Consider the following 17,442-nt stretch of genomic DNA (forward strand, 5'->3'; position numbering starts at 1 on the left):
AGTTGTGGAAGTATTGCTACTAGTGGTGGTAGTAGTAATAGCAGTAGCAGTAGTAGTGGTAGTTGTGGAAGTATTGCTACTAGTGGTGGTAGTAGTAACAGCAGTAGCAGTAGTAGTGGTAGTTGTGGAAGTATTGCTACTAGTGGTGGTAGTAGTAACAGCAGTAGCAGTAGTAGTGGTAGTTGTGGAAGTATTGCTACTAGTGGTGGTAGTAGTAATAGCAGTAGCAGTAGTAGTGGTAGTTGTGGAAGTATTGCTACTAGTGGTGGTAGCAGTAACAGCAGTAGCAGTAGTAGTGGTAGTTGTGGAAGTATTGCTACTAGTGGTGGTAGTAGTAATAGCAGTAGCAGCAGTAGTGGTAGTTGTGGAAGTATTGCTACTAGTGGTGGTAGTAGTAATAGCAGTAGCAGTAGTAGTGGTAGTTGTGGAAGTATTGCTACTAGTGGTGGTAGTAGTAATAGCAGTAGCAGTAGTAGTGGTAGTTGTGGAAGTATTGCTACTAGTGGTGGTAGTAGTAATAGCAGTAGCAGTAGTAGTAAAATTATTATTTTTATTACTTTTGTTATCATTTATATCATTGTTGTTGTTGTTGTTGTTGTTGTTTCTTGAGAGTGTTACTTGCTCCTCCAGGTTCCACAGTGACGTCTCTCGTGACCTGTTACTGTCCTGTTTTGTCTTAATCTCATCCTGTTTTTACATCCGGGTAATGAGGGCAGACAACCCGGCCTACCGTGTCTAGTCATGAGAGAATGGTTACAGCTTCTTATCTTTACGAGCCTTAATTGAGCCTAGACAAACCTCCTGGCCCCATGTTTCTTGCTCTACTGTGAGGAGCTAACAACTTGTTATCAAATTATTCATCGTCGGGAAGATAACATTAACCTCTCCTCCTGTCACACGGAAAGTAGCTTGTTATCATTTGTGTCTATGTCTGTATCTCTGTCTCAGTCTTTTTGACTGTTTGTCTCTCTCTCTCTCTCTCTCTCTCTCTCTCTCTCTCTCTCTCTCTCTCTCTCTCTCTCTCTCTCTCTCTCTCTGTCTCTCTCTCTCTCTCTCTCTCTCTTTCTCTCTCTTATTCACTCCTGAAAAGCACTAGTTCTTGTTCCTTGAGTTTCGCTTTTAACATACGCAGTTAATCTTATTGGTAGTGTTTGACGACGCCAGTTACAGGTTGTAAAGTATTAACTTCATAGTTGCATGTTCACTCAGAGGATGAGTGCTGCTGCCCAATACTTTCACTATGGTGGTATTTTTCACTCAGTTGATGAATGGTGTTATGTTCACTCACATGATGAGTGCCGCTGTCCACTGAATTCTTCCACCTGAGCAAAATCTTCAAAAAGAAAAAAAAAATCTTATGATAATGGAATCTGCTTTTTTTCCCATTAATAACCCGACTTATAAAACGCTATTTATGGCGTCCACACGTTTATATTCAGCCTGGGGTTCCGAGATGGACTCAGGCCGAATCGATGAAGCCTTTTTAGTGTGTGGGATGTTAATGGGTTCTGGAATTATTAAGCAGGAATTGTGTCGTTCATCAGATGTCTCCCATGACAGCTGTGGCTGCCAAATCTCCTCTCTCTCCCTTCTTGTTTTTGAGAGAATTTTTTTCGTTTTAACTTTCTTTTGACGTGTGTGTGTGTGTGTGTGTGTGTGTGTGTGTGTGTGTGTGTGTGTGTGTGTGTGTGTGTGTGTGTGTGTGTGTGTGTGTGTGTGTGTGGGTGTGTATGTGTGTGTGTGTGTGTGTGTGTGTGTGTGTGTGTGTGTGTGTGTGTGTGTGTAAGGGGGGAGCACTTATAGCGGTGATGGTGGGGAAGGGGAATGATGGTGAGGGTAGTGGATGACAGTTGTGGTTGTGGTAGTTGTGGTGGGATGAGGCTGGTAGTTGCACTTTATAACTATATCAGACCCTGAGTACGTTTACATATTTTGTCTCCAAATTGCATAAAGGTAGAAACTAGATACAGTAAACTTGTTATCTTTAAGGAAGTGTAGATATATATTAGAATTAACAGTTTTTTAAAACGCGGGGTAAATCTTCATGTTACAGAAAACTTATTCTCTGTGTAGATCTGTCAGAAACTGGCCAGTAAATATTACTCATGCACATTCACTCACATACATTCTCATGTCTCACATCATCTTTGGCCATCATCTCTCACATCATCTCTCACCATCATCTCTCACATCATCTCTCACCATCATCTCTCACCATCATCTCACATCATCTCTCATCATCCTATCTCATCCATTCACCTGCACTAACCAGGTTCAAAGTGAGTCTCGTTTCTTTCAGTCTGTTTTAGAAGCGTAAGGTGTAATTTAAAGTATCATCCCCTCTCTTTCTCTCTCTCTCTCTCACTCTCTCTTCTCATAATTCCCACCTCCTCTCCTCTACATCCCCTTCTCTCTTCACCCCCTACCCTCTTCAACCCCATCCCCTACGCTCTATAATTCGGCAAATAATGTTGCGTGTGTTTGCGTGTTCATTTGTACGTCAGTCAGTCTGTCAACTTATCTACGTGACTGTTTATTAAGCTGTCCCGGTGACAGCCCTTGTATTTGTACGCTTGATTCAGTTTTTTTTTTTTTTTTTTTGCCTATTCTCACCGATTTGTGCCTACCTCTTCGTGTTTGCGGTGGTTGATTCCTTGCTCCTGGCCCCGCCTCTGGAACTACATTGACAGGCATTGCCTGTTCATGCTTTTCACAGCCTTGAAATTTCTTATCTAAGACTTTGTAATGAGTTGGCTTTCATGTTTTGCCTAATGATCCTGGAACTCATCCGCGACAATAATTTCCATCTATGTCCTCACGTCCTGCTCATCGCATTTCAGTCTGTTCTTATCCAGTCTGTTAAGTTATCTTAGTAGCTTATGTATCGTTATCAATTCTCTCTCAGTCTTTCTCTCTTGTAAGGTCGCTGTGTTCTCTTTCTTTAATTCATACTTGTAGTGCATTTCCCTCAGTTACAGGGCGTGTCTGAAATATTCTGAACAATGTTCATCGAACTGGGGCACCCTTGCATATAACATGATTAATGCGACATACGTCACGTATAAGGTGCTGAAGGACTCTTTGTTAAGGACCATGAAAGCAGTGCATGATTGATGTGTAACTGTTATGATCCGTGCGATGTACGCTCCCAAGTTCTTCGTCTTCTTCGATTTTCGTAGGTTCTCTTCCCTGAAACCAGAGGCACATAACAGGTCATATATTAGTTTATGTCAGAGTCTGAGACGTTCGTCGCATTTTATGTCGCCTGGCATTTGGCTGGTTGGCTAATGTAAAGCCTGTCAGTTACACGAGGGTCATTTAAGGCTGCATGTCACCTGTCAAGAATACTTAATGCATGATGTACGGATTAAAATATGCTCCATGTGTGCATATTCTGAGTCATACGCCCCTTGAGAATATACTGTTGCATTCAGTGCATACATATTATGATTAATTTTATTCATAGACTATGGACTTATCGAGGGCAATTAAGGTTGCATGTAAATTGTACACCACCAGTTCACGAGCCTTTATTACCCAAGTGATCGTTCTAAGTCTTGACAATGTCTTGACATCAATAGGTGTCAAAACACTAGTTTATTTGATTTAAAGACTATCGACTACACAAATTAACGTTGCATGACACCTATCAAATATAATCTCATCCCAAAATTGGTTATTATGGCAAAGTTTAATCGCATACATTGCGACATACAACAGACACTCATTCAAGTGCGTTGTGACCCTCAGTGCATACCCATCTATGTAATAAAATTATTTGCAATTATACAAAGTGTTAAGATATTGAGTTCATTTGGTTTTTAAAGGCAGTCGACTACACGAGGATTAATAAGGCTGCATAAACCTGTTCACTACTAGTCAAGGATGCTGTAATATATCTATAACCTGTTCACTACCAGTCAAGGATGCTGTAATTTATCTATAACCTGTTCACTACCAGTCAAGGATGCTGTAATTTATCTATAACCTGTTCACTACCAGTCAAGGATGCTGTAATCTCTAAAACAAACATTAATCTAAACCCTTAGCATATATACACTGATAAATGCACACCTGTCTGTGTATATATTCTGAATAATACTTCTGATGAGTTCTCCACGTAAATGAACAATAATGATATATTTTGTTATGGATTCCCCCGTGTGACGAATCAACACGCTATAACAGATAAAACACAGCGATACGGCAGCAAATAAGAAAATTAACGATTTAGCCGAAAACGCTCTCTAAAAGTACCCAAAGAAAACAAAAGCACAATACAGTGACTAGAACAATACACAAATAACCCTCACACAGGAGAGAGAAGCTTACGACGACGTTTCGGTCCAACTTGGACCATTTACAAAGTCACTGTTTAAAATAATTGCTTAAATAACTAATGGTTAAATAACTGCTTAAATAACTAATGGTTATAGCGAGCCTTGACTCGCTAAAACCATTATATAAGCAGTTAGCAAGAAGGAAACAATAAATAAGCGTGTGAGTAAACGCTCTGAAAACACTCAGCTCATTGTATTCTGTTATTTTTTTCACTCATTTTTCTTTGCAGTGAAGTATTTTTTCACTGAGATATTTTCTCACTGTGCGCTTTTTTTTTACATAATTGTAGTCTCGTGTTTTATGGTGATTTTTGATAATTTCATGCATATAATATATATACCCAGGCCAGGACACTCCTTTTAATAGAATTTTTGTGATGCGAAACTAATAACCGAATGATCATACGGGTGTAGGAATTTTTTTTAAAACAACGGTAACAACAACAATAATTATAATAATAATAATGGCAGTAGTTATAATAATGCTAATATTAATATTAATGACAACAAAATAATAATAACAACAACAACAACAACAACAACAACAACAACAACAACAACAACAACAACAACAACAACAACAACAACAATAATGACAATAATAATAATAATAATAATAATAATAATAATAATAATAATAATAATAATAATAATAATAATAATATAAATCATAGAATTTGTGAAAGGTTTGACGGTCGAAACTCCTACAGATATATGGACGAAAACACAACTATGTAGAAAAAAGTTTGGTTTCTAACGTCACTTTCCGAGAAAGACACTTTTCTAGCCATGACGTATTAGATCGAAATGTTGTAAAACTATAAGCTTATATGTCTAGAACTATATTGCATATTTATATACCGGTCTTTTTCTAAGGATGTTTCGTTTACGAAAAGCTTTTCATCTCATTGTGTAAATTTGCAAATAGGCTGAAAGAGCATAGGAGATAGGAGGCAGAGGAGGAAAGGAATATAGGTATTAGATATATATATATATATATATATATATATATATATATATATATATATATATATATATATATATATATATATATATATATATATATATATATGTCGTGCCGAATATGTAAAACTGGTCAATTAGCAAGAACTCATTTAAAATTAAGTCCTTTCTGAAATTTTCTCTTATACGTTTAAAGATATATTTTTTTCATTAATGTTAATGTAAAATTTGTTAATTTTGCAATAAAAGAATCTTAGAAAACTTACCTAACCTTATTATAACAAGAACAATTTATTTTAGCCTAACCCAACTAAATATATTTTAAATACGTTTACAATAATTTAATACTAAACAAACACAATCAAATATATTTTTTTCGTTAGGTTCAGAATGATTTTGGCGAAATTATTGCATACACAAATTTTCACTTGTCCTATATGGCAAGATGAACGTTGCTATTTAAGCCAAGATCGCAAGTTCTGCCTATTCGGCACGACATATATATATATATATATATATATATATATATATATATATATATATATATATATTTACGTATTTGTCAGTGGTTATTTATATGAAATTATATATTCGTGATTACCTATTTCTGTAGCATTTATTACCTCTTGTGTCGTATTCCAGTGTGTGTATGTGTGTGTGAGTGTGTGTGTGGGTGTGTGTGTATGTGTGTGAGTGTGTGGGTGTGTGTGTATGTGTGTGAGTGTGGGTGTGTGTGTGTGTATGTGTGTGTGTGTGTGTGTGTGTGTGTGTGTGTGTGGGTGTGGGTGTGTGTGTGTGTGTGTGTGTGTGTGTGTGTGTGGGTGTGTGTGTGTGTGTGTGTGTGTGTGTGTGTGTGTGTGTGTGTGTGTGTGTGTGTGTGTGTGTGTGTGTGTGTGCGTGTGTGTGTGTGTGTGAAGCTACGGGTGTGGCAGCGAGGTACTCTGGGTGTGGTCGCACTAATCTTAAACCCCTACTCTAAGCGTGGGCTAGGATACACGAATAGCATGATACGTTCAGGTAGTTTTTTATATATATATATATATATATATATATATATATATATATATATATATATATATATATATATATATATATATATATATATATATATATATATGCAATAAGATCACAGTAAACAGGTGATTTCAGAATATGCAAAGCAACCACTCTGAAAGAATAGAGAAATTCCAAGCGCTTTCGTGACTACTCACATAATCAAGGAACTATGAAAGTAAAGCATCCAAGGAAGCTATGTAAGGGGTCTGGCCAGCACCTCACTATCAGATCCCACAACGGTTAAACACCTGACGCGCGCCGACCCAACTTGGATAGGTCCTTTGCACAACTCACCCACAAACTATTCTACCCAAGAAAATTTAAAAATTATTATTTGTCCAGTGTATTAAATTCTTCCCAAATTCTATTAATTATAAATGGATCTAATTTATATAAACCAAAGGAAATATTCATATTATTGTCAAAACTGCTTTTTATGAAACAAGATTCAATTATATTCCTGTCGACCATGGACTTGCTTGATACTACTTTCTCAACTTTTTGAAAATCAATTGGATGGTTAAAATCTCTTACATGAATAAATTGCCCTCAAAGATTCTTTAAGTCTTATGATACACTTAATAACAATAAAAATTTGCGCCTTACTAAAGCAGACAAAATAAGTGCAATAGTAATTATGAAAGAAAATGATTACCAAGAAAAAATTAATAATCTCTTAGATGATACTGAAACCTATTCTAAACTTAGGAAAAATCCCCTAGAAACCGTTAACAGCAATTTCAATAAAACAATAAAACTTCTACTGAAAGGCAAAGATGAATTAGTCAAACAATTTACTTCCACTAATCCATCTTTACCTTACATGTATGGACTAATAAAAACACACAAACCAGGGAATCCAGTCAGACCAATTATTAGCTCCATAGGGTCAGTTTCATATAAATTATCCAAATGGCTTGTTGATATTTTGAGCCCTATTGTTGGCAAAATTTCTAACTTCAATGTTAAAAATAACATAGACTTGGTTGATAAATTAAGCTCCTTGACTGACTTAAATGATTTTAACATGGTTAGTTTTGATGTTACTTCTTTGTTTATGAAAGTTCCTGTTGATGATTTATTAAGTTTCTTATCTGAAGAACTCGTTAACTATGATTTACCATTGCCAGTTCCTACTATCATTAAACTTATTAAACTTTGCATTGTTGATGCAAAATTTGTATTTAATGATAAGTTTTACACTCAGAAGTTTGGTATGGCAATGGGAAATCCTCTTTCACCTGTTCTTAGTAACCTATACATGGAATTTTTTGAAACAAGGTTGCTTAACACAATCCTCCCTAATAGAGCTAAATGGTTCAGATATGTTGATGATATTTTGTGTCTTATGCCCAAAAATGTAGATATACACCATTTCCTTGGAAAATTAAATAGCTTAGCCCATTCTATAAACTTTACTGTTGAGTTTGAAGAAAATAACTCATTGCCTTTTCTAGATGTTTTAATTATTAAGGGTAATAATGAATTCAAATTTAAAATTTACAGAAAACCTACAAATAACTGTTCCTATGTCCATTATTATTTCTCGCATCAAGATAGAGTCAAACTGTCTGTTTTCTCATCAATGTTTTTGAGAGCTTTACGATGAGGAAATATCCAAAATTTATGAAATAGGTAATGATTTAAAATACCCAAGAAATGTAATTGATAAATCTTTTAAAGTTGCTAGAAATACTTTTTACAATCCAAAAAGGGACAACCAGCCTTATTCAACTAAAAATATGTTGGTTCTCCCTTACCATGAAAACTTGGTTGATATGCCTTCTCTTCTTAAGACTTTTAATATTAAAGTTGTATTCAAAAATCATGATACAGTAAAAAAACTTTTGATAAAGAATTCCCCCCAAAATGCTGATGGATGTGTCTATAAGATTCCTTGTAAAATTTGCGATAAAGTTTATTACGGTCAAACTGGTAAAAATCTCGAACTAAGATTAAAACAACATAAATATAGCATTAGAACTGGACAAGATTCCAATGCTCTATTTATTCATGTAAGAGATTTTAACCATCCAATTGATTTTCAAAAAGTTGAGAAAGTAGTATCAAGCAAGTCCATGGTCGACAGGAATATAATTGAATCTTGTTTCATAAAAAGCAGTTTTGACGATAATATGAATATTTCCTTTGGTTTATATAAATTAGATCCATTTATAATTAATAGAATTTGGGAAGAATTTAATACACTGGACAAATAATAATTTTTAAATTTTCTTGGGTAGAATAGTTTGTGGGTGAGTTGTGCAAAGGACCTATCCAAGTTGGGTCGGCGCGCGTCAGGTGTTTAACCGTTGTGGGATCTGATAGTGAGGTGCTGGCCAGACCCCTTACATAGCTTCCTTGGATGCTTTACTTTCATAGTTCCTTGATTATGTGAGTAGTCACGAAAGCGCTTGGAATTTCTCTATTCTTTCAGAGTGGTTGTTTTGTATATATATATATATATATATATATATATATATATATATATATATATATATATATATATATATATATATATATATATATATATATATATATATATATATATATATATATATCAATATATATAATGTATATATATAAATATATATATATATAAATATACATATATATAAATATATATATATAAGTATATATATATATAAATGTATATATATATGTATATATATATATATATATATATAAATTCATATATATATATATATATAAATATATATAAATATATTATATATATATATATATATATATATATATATATATATATATATATAGATAGATAGATAGATAGATAGATAGATAGACAGATAGATAGATAGATAGATGTCATTCCTGGAGTGGAACCACAGTCGATGGCCTCCACTCCAAACCAACAGATACAGATACTAATGCCGGAAAAAAAATCCCCCCCCAGTACCAACAATACCACCAGTCCGATAACATTCTTCTTTGCAAATATACAGGGTCTAAAGCCAGCAACAAACAACAAAATACCTTTCATCCGTGGACTGCTTGCAGAGGCAAAGGCAATGTTCGCGGCTTTCACTGAGACCCACATAAAGGATCACTTGGACAACGAAATATGGATCCCAGGTTACAACCTATACAGATGTGACAGAGTGAACAGGAAAAAGGGGGGGGTTGGCCTGTATATTGCAGAGTCACTTGTTTGCACAGAACTGCTTAATGCCTCAAATGATGTAGTGGAAGTTTTAGCAGTAAAGGTCGAGAACCAAAACCTAGTCATTGTGGTAGTCTACAAGCCTCCGGATGCAACATCCCAGCAATTCCAGGAACAGCTGTTAAAAATTGACCACTGTCTGGAAAATCTTCCAGCTCCTGCACCCAATATCTTGCTCCTGGGGGATTTCAACTTAAGGCACCTAAAATGGAGGAATATAGCAAATAATATTGTTGCAGTAATAACACCAGGAAAACTCACACTCACACGAGCTTTTAAATCTCTGCACAAAATTCAATTTAAACCAGCAAATAATAGAGCCTACTAGACTGGAGAATACACTAGACCTCATCTTCACTAACAATGATGATCTGATAAGAAATGTCACCATATCAAAAACAATATACTCAGATCACAACATAATTGAGGTTCAGACATGTATGCGTGGAGCCCCAGACCGACAAAATGAGACTAGTCACGAGGGAGCATTCACCAAATTCAACTTCAATAACAAAAACATAAAGTGGGACCAAGTAAACCAAGTCCTAACCGATATAAGCTGGGAAGATACACTAAGCAACACAGACCCCAACTTATGCCTAGAACAGATTAACTCGGTGGCACTCGATGTATGCACAAGGCTTATTCCTCTAAGAAAAAGGAGGAGTAGATGTAAAATAGAAAGAGACAGGCGCTCCCTTTACAGGCGACGGAAAAGAATAACAGAGCGGCTAAAAGAGGTCAATATATCTGAAATGCGTAGGGAGACACTGGTCAGAGAATTAGCAAGCATCGAACTTAAGCTAAAAGAATCCTTTAGGAGTCAGGAATCGCGGGAAGAACTAAAAGCCATAAATGAAATCGAAAGAAACCCAAAGTATTTCTTCTCCTATGCCAAATCAAAATCGAGAACAACGTCCAGTATTGGGCCCCTACTTAAACAAGATGGGTCCTACACAGATGACAGCAAGGAAATGAGTGAGCTACTCAAGTCCCAATATGACTCAGTTTTTAGCAAGCCGCTAACCAGACTGAGAGTAGAAGATCAAAATGAATTTTTTATGAGAGAGCCACAAAATTTGATTAACACAAGCCTATCCGATGTTATCCTGACGCCAAATGACTTCGAACAGGCGATAAATGACATGCCCATGCACTCTGCCCCAGGGCCAGACTCATGGAACTCTGTGTTCATCAAGAACTGCAAGAAGCCCCTATCACGAGCCTTTTCCATCCTATGGAGAGGGAGCATGGACACGGGGGTCGTCCCTCAGTTACTAAAAACAACAGACATAGCCCCACTCCACAAAGGGGGCAGTAAAGCAATAGCAAAGAACTACAGACCAATAGCACTAACATCCCATATCATAAAAATCTTTGAAAGGGTCCTAAGAAGCAAGATCACCACCCATCTAGAAACCCATCAGTTACACAACCCAGGGCAACATGGGTTTAGAACAGGTCGCTCCTGTCTGTCTCAACTATTGGATCACTACGACAAGGTCCTAAATGCACTAGAAGACAAAAAGAATGCAGATGTAATATATACAGACTTTGCAAAAGCCTTCGACAAGTGTGACCATGGCGTAATAGCGCACAAAATGCGTGCTAAAGGAATAACAGGAAAAGTCGGTCGATGGATCTATAATTTCCTCACTAACAGAACACAGAGAGTAGTCGTCAACAGAGTAAAGTCCGAGGCAGCTACGGTGAAAAGCTCTGTTCCACAAGGCACAGTACTAGCTCCCATCTTGTTCCTCATCCTCATATCCGACATAGACAAGGATGTCAGCCACAGCACCGTGTCTTCCTTTGCAGATGACACCCGAATCTGCATGACAGTATCTTCCATTGCAGACACTGCAAGGCTCCAGGCGGACATCAACCAAATCTTTCAGTGGGCTGCGGAAAACAATATGAAGTTCAACGATGAGAAATTTCAATTACTCAGATATGGTAAACATGAGGAAATTAAATCTTCATCAGAGTACAAAACAAATTCTGGCCACAAAATAGAGCGAAACACCAACGTCAAAGACCTGGGAGTGATTATGTCGGAGGATCTCACCTTCAAGGACCATAACATTGTATCAATCGCATCTGCTAGAAAAATGACAGGATGGATAATGAGAACCTTCAAAACTAGGGAGGCCAAGCCCATGATGACACTCTTCAGGTCACTTGTTCTATCTAGGCTGGAATATTGCTGCACTCTAACAGCACCTTTCAAGGCAGGTGAAATTGCCGACCTAGAAAATGTACAGAGAACTTTCACGGCCCGCATAACGGAGATAAAACACCTCAATTACTGGGAGCGCTTGAGGTTTCTAAACCTGTATTCCCTGGAACGCAGGAGGGAGAGATACATGATTATATACACCTGGAAAATCCTAGAGGGACTAGTACCGAACTTGCACACGAAAATCACTCACTACGAAAGCAAAAGACTTGGCAGACGATGCACCATCCCCCCAATGAAAAGCAGGGGTGTCACTAGCACGTTAAGAGACCATACAATAAGTGTCAGGGGCCCGAGACTGTTCAACTGCCTCCCAGCATACATAAGGGGGATTACCAACAGACCCCTGGCAGTCTTCAAGCTGGCACTGGACAATCACCTAAAGTCAGTTCCTGATCAGCCGGGCTGTGGCTCGTACGTTGGTTTGCGTGCAGCCAGCAGCAACAGCCTGGTTGATCAGGGGCTGATCCACCAGGAGGCCTGGTCACAGACCGGGCCGCGGGGGCGTTGACCCCCGAAACTCTCTCCAGGTAAACTCCAGGTAAATAGATGGATATAGATATCTTCACATGTTGAGTTGGTTTGGTCATTTAAAGTGGAGAATCAGAAAAGTGGATGAACAAGATGATGTACGGAGGTGTCAGGGTCGTTCCAGCAAGTTTTGGAAGGAGGACATAAAGGCGGTTATGAGTGCTGGGGGGCTTGGGCGTCTAGCAAGCTAGTGTGAGCGTGTCAGATCGAAGTGAGAGGAGTAGCGTGGCTTTTATGACTTAACGTGATGTTGGAGTGAAAACAACATTCGTGAAGGAATTCAGGGAAACCTATTAGCCGGACTAGAGTCCTTGAATGCCTGGGCTCTCAATGATGAGTTGGGGATGATGCATTTCCGGGAATCATTTAAAATGTAATTTTCACTCACTGCAGGTAAGATAGTTACTGAATAACTGATGGGAAATATTTCCTTTTAAGGAACTCTCCCTACCATGGTCACAGCACATGCGCAAAACCCATATTCAACACAGGCAACATATGCAGCTACAAACGCCAAACAACTGCACCAACAATTTCCATTTGGGTCATAATGAGAAACTCGCCGTGAGCGAGTGTTATGGCCACAATAGGAGTGAGCTATGGCCTCGTGGTCTGTCATGGCCCCTCGCTGTTTTACCGACGTTAATTCTCCTAATTCCTGTTTGTGTCGCTACCTCGTTGCCATTTACCACCGCCCATCACTTTTGTTTCACGCTCTCCTGCTGCTCTTGTTATTAACCCCTGTGTTTCTATAACCTTCCCCTCCCTCCAAGCCCCCATTAACCCCTCATCACCCCTTCCAACCCCCGGTCTCCCACTGGAATAACAATATAGAACTGGAAGGAGAGGACGAGTGGGATGGGAGGGAGGGAGTGTCATTGCATTTGTCGCGTTCACGATTTTTAAAACTGATAAATCTCTCTGGATGAAGTGTATATTAGTGTGTTTTTCCCATTACAGTTGTAATTGGGAGGGTGCTAATGTTGTCACGTAAAACGTAAGTATCAGCCTAGAAACCCCACCGTGTGTGTGTGTGTGTGTGTGTGTGTGTGTGTGTGTGTGTGTGTGTGTGTGTGTGTGTGTGTGTGTGTGTGTGTGTGTGTGTGTGTGTGTGTGTGTGTGTGTATGTGTTGAAATAAGCCTACACAGGCTGTTTTTCCTTGTTTAACCTTACTGTCCCTCGAGAAAAAACTGTGTTGAGTTCAAAATTATTTTTTTTTTACAAGAAACCCCTTTGTCGATATTCTGAGAGAGCAAATAACTCATCCGGAAGATACTTCGTTGCCCCAGCCTAACTTATAATTGATGATATGGAGAGCTGCATACTTTTTCAATATTTACCTGAGCGACTCCGGGTCGCTCCGAGTTAATTAGTTAAGATGAATAGTTCTTTGAAGCGATTATACGCAGGGTTGGGTGGTGAAGATATGCCGGTCTGAGTAGTGAGGGATATGTTGGCTTGAGTGGTGAAGGAGGATCGAGTAGTGTGATGCTCATGTCGTAAATTTATGCACGCTGCCTCGACATGGTAAGTAAGATTGCCCTCCTCCCAACACTCCCTTGTGCACTTAGAGGTGGATCATTAGTGGAGATATTATTAGTGTTTGTGGCTATCATACTATAACCACCATTCACGAGGTTTATGTCTTAGTGCTGAAGGTGTTTAGATGATGTTGTGCTGGTAAGAGCCAGTCATTCAACCAGTTTGGTATTACAGTCAGCCTCTCTCTCTCTCTCTCTCTCTCTCTCTCTCTCTCTCTCTCTCTCTCTCTCTCTCTCTCTCTCTCTCTCTCTCTCTCTCTCTCTCTCCCTCTCCTTATCTCAACATTACGATGATGACTGGGCCCCGTCCCTCTCCATGACATCATCAATATATTCCTTGATTTATCACCTCCTCTGTATCTCTCCACTTCTTCATACTTTCCTTCCCAAGTCGTGCGTGAACCTTTAAATTAAACTCACTGTTTTTGCTCATACACCATGATATTTTATTTGTTTTGCTTATGAAAGAAAACACTTATTTTTTTTCCCTCGTAGAATGTAATATCTACGTATTCTTTTCATTATGATATTATATTCCACATCTAGTGTATGTTATATTCTAAATAAAAAATGTTTTGCCTATGTTATTTGTGAATAAATTTTCATAATTCACTTTACTAACGTAATTGCAGTTAACCATCTGAGTTTGTAGCACCGGGGTATATACCCAGATACACCGAGAGGTGTATATACACAGAGGTATATACCCAGGGGTATATACGCCAAGAGGTGTGTATTTCTCAATATATGTACAAAGAGATCTCACTGCATATATAGTGAGAGTTTGATTCCTATTTAAAGGATTTAAGACTCTTTGTCTGGTGGTGTACAGGCGCTGGCTACCCAGCACCGTTAATGATCCTCTTGTATATGACATGTTCCGAACCTAATTTACTACTCAACTAACCAACCGCTAAATTTACTAACCAACTAATCGACTTGTGTTAGTGAGAGACAAAAACTCAATACTCCCGGATCTACCAATTAACTTTTCGAATGGTTCTCTGATATTTACATTTGAATTCCTGAATGTATTCATCTTCTGTCTTCTTTCTAAGCTTATTTTTTAGGACTAATCACAGGTTGTGAAGATGGTATCTGAAGTATTACGTGATTGGTCGTGTCTCTCAGTGTTGTAACTTTTATGTCAGATGCAAAATGTTTGGGAAATTTATCTTTGGCTTGGACTGCAGTATATTTCATGAATCGCCACATCCATTTGAGCCAATTTCCGCAAGGGGTATTAAGTGGCTCGGGCTTCCGTACGCTAATCGTTGCCCAATCTTTGTCCAGTCGGACTTTTGTTGATCACGTCCATGCTTTAAGAGATTCTGGATGTCGGGTTCTTCCAGAGGAATGCCTTGACATAGGTGAAGAGCTCTTGATTCACAGAAATGAAGTTACCCTTCCATGTTGTAGCACATTTGATAACCTTCTAATTTTCCCTCCAGGCAATATATGAACTCTAAGAGTTCAACACTTCCTCGCGATAATAATAACAATAATAATAATAATAATAATAATAATAATAATAATAATAATAATAATAATAATAATAATAACCTAATATTTGGTGGTGAGCTTTGCGCATTTTCTCGAGTCTTCGCCATATACGTGGCTAGGTGTGACACGGCTCAACGCTGGTGCTCAACGCTCAACGCTGGTGCTCAACGCTCAACGCTGGTGCTCAACGCTCAACGCTGGTGCTCAACGCTCAACGCTGGTGCTCAACGCTCAACGCTGGTGCTCAACGCTCAACGCTGTTGCTAAGTGGCGAATTGTCATTTGAAAGTTTTTCTTTCCAAATGTCGACAAACCATTTACACTTTTGCTGGTCTAACGTGCCTAGTAAAACAAAGATGTTGACTGAGAAAAACCTTTTTCTCTTAAATCAGCATTTTATTCAGCTCGAGCTTTGTTTAAGTAATTTTGATAACCTGAAATTCTATTTTATGAAAGACTTGCACATCTGTGAAGCTCACAGATGATAAACATCTGTGAGCTTCACAGATGTTTATCATTCTGAAGTACATTCTGAAGTATCCCTGAGACCTTCTGGGTGTGATGGCAACCCCGGTTGTTTTTAGTTGCGAGACACTTGTTTGCTTATTTACCTTGTTGACCAGCCTACCCGTTGACTTGCCTACCTGTTGATCTGCCTACTTGTTAACCTGCCTACCTGTTGATCTATCTGTTGTCCTATCTACCTGTTGATTTGCCTATCTGTTGACTTACCTACCTACCTGTTGACTTGCCTACCTGTTGACCTGCCTATTTGTTGACCTGCTTACCAGTTGACTTGTCTACCTATTGACTTGCCTATCTGTTGACCTACCTACCTGCTGACCTGCCTACCTGCTGACCTGCCTACCTGTTGACCTGCCTACCTATTGACCTGCCAGCCTGCCTAATTGTTGACCAGCTTACCTACTGACCTGCCTTCCTGTTGACCTGCCTGCCTGACTGATTGTTGACCAGCCTACCTCTTGACCTGCCTACCTGCCTAATTGTTGACCAGCCTACTTGTTGACCTGCTTACCTGTTGACCTGCCTATCTGTTGACCTACCTATCTGTTGACATGCATACCTGTTGACCTGCCTGCCTGTTGACCTACTTACCCGTTGACCTATCTACCTATTGACCTGTTTATCTGGTGACCTACCTACCTACCTACCTGTTGACTTGTCTACTTGTTGACCTGCCTACCTGTTACCCTGCCTACCTGTCTGTTGACCTGCCTACCTGTTGTCCTGCCTGCCTGCCTAACTGTTAACCAGCCTACCTCTTGACCTGCCTGCCTGCCTGCCTAATTATTGACCAGCCTACCTGTTGACCTCCTTACGTGTTGACCTGCCTATCTGTTGACCTACCTACCTACCTACCTATCTGTTGGCCTGCATATCTGTTGACCTGCCTTGCATGTTGACCTACCTACCTGTTGACCTATCTACTTATTGATCTGTTTATCTGTTGACCTACCTTCCTACCTGTTGACTTGCCTATCTGTTGACCTGCCTACCTGTTACCCTGTTTACCTGCCTGGTGACCTGCCTGTTGACTTGCCTGTTGACCTGCCTGTTGACCTCCCTGCCTGTTGACCTGCCTACCTGTTGACCTGCCTACCTATTGACCTGCCTACCTGTTGACCTACCTACCTGTTGACCTGCCTACCTGTTGACCTGCCTACCTGTTGACCTGCCTACCTGTTGACCTGCCTATCTGCTGACCTGCCTACCTGTTGACCTGCCTACCTGTTGACCTGCCTACCTGTTGACCTGCCTACCTGTTGACCTGCCTGTCTGCCTAATTGTTGACAAGCCTACCTGTTGACTCACCTGTTGATCGTTCCAGGACGAGTGTATTGTCCTCTACCTTAGCTGGATCATGTCTCCTCTCTCTTGCTCAAGTTTATTACTTATAGCTGCTTAGGTTAAATTCTAGAAGCCACTTGCTTGACCATTCCTATGCAGTTTCCTTCCCCTCCTCGTCCTTCTTCTCCTCCCCCACCTCTTCCACTTCCTCCTCCCTTTCGTCCTCCACCCTTCTCCCTCTATCCTCTCATCCACTTAACACACCATGAAGACCGTCA

This window comes from Cherax quadricarinatus, chromosome 16 (assembly GCF_038502225.1).
Source record: "Cherax quadricarinatus isolate ZL_2023a chromosome 16, ASM3850222v1, whole genome shotgun sequence".
In the NCBI taxonomy this organism is placed as follows: domain Eukaryota; kingdom Metazoa; phylum Arthropoda; class Malacostraca; order Decapoda; family Parastacidae; genus Cherax; species Cherax quadricarinatus.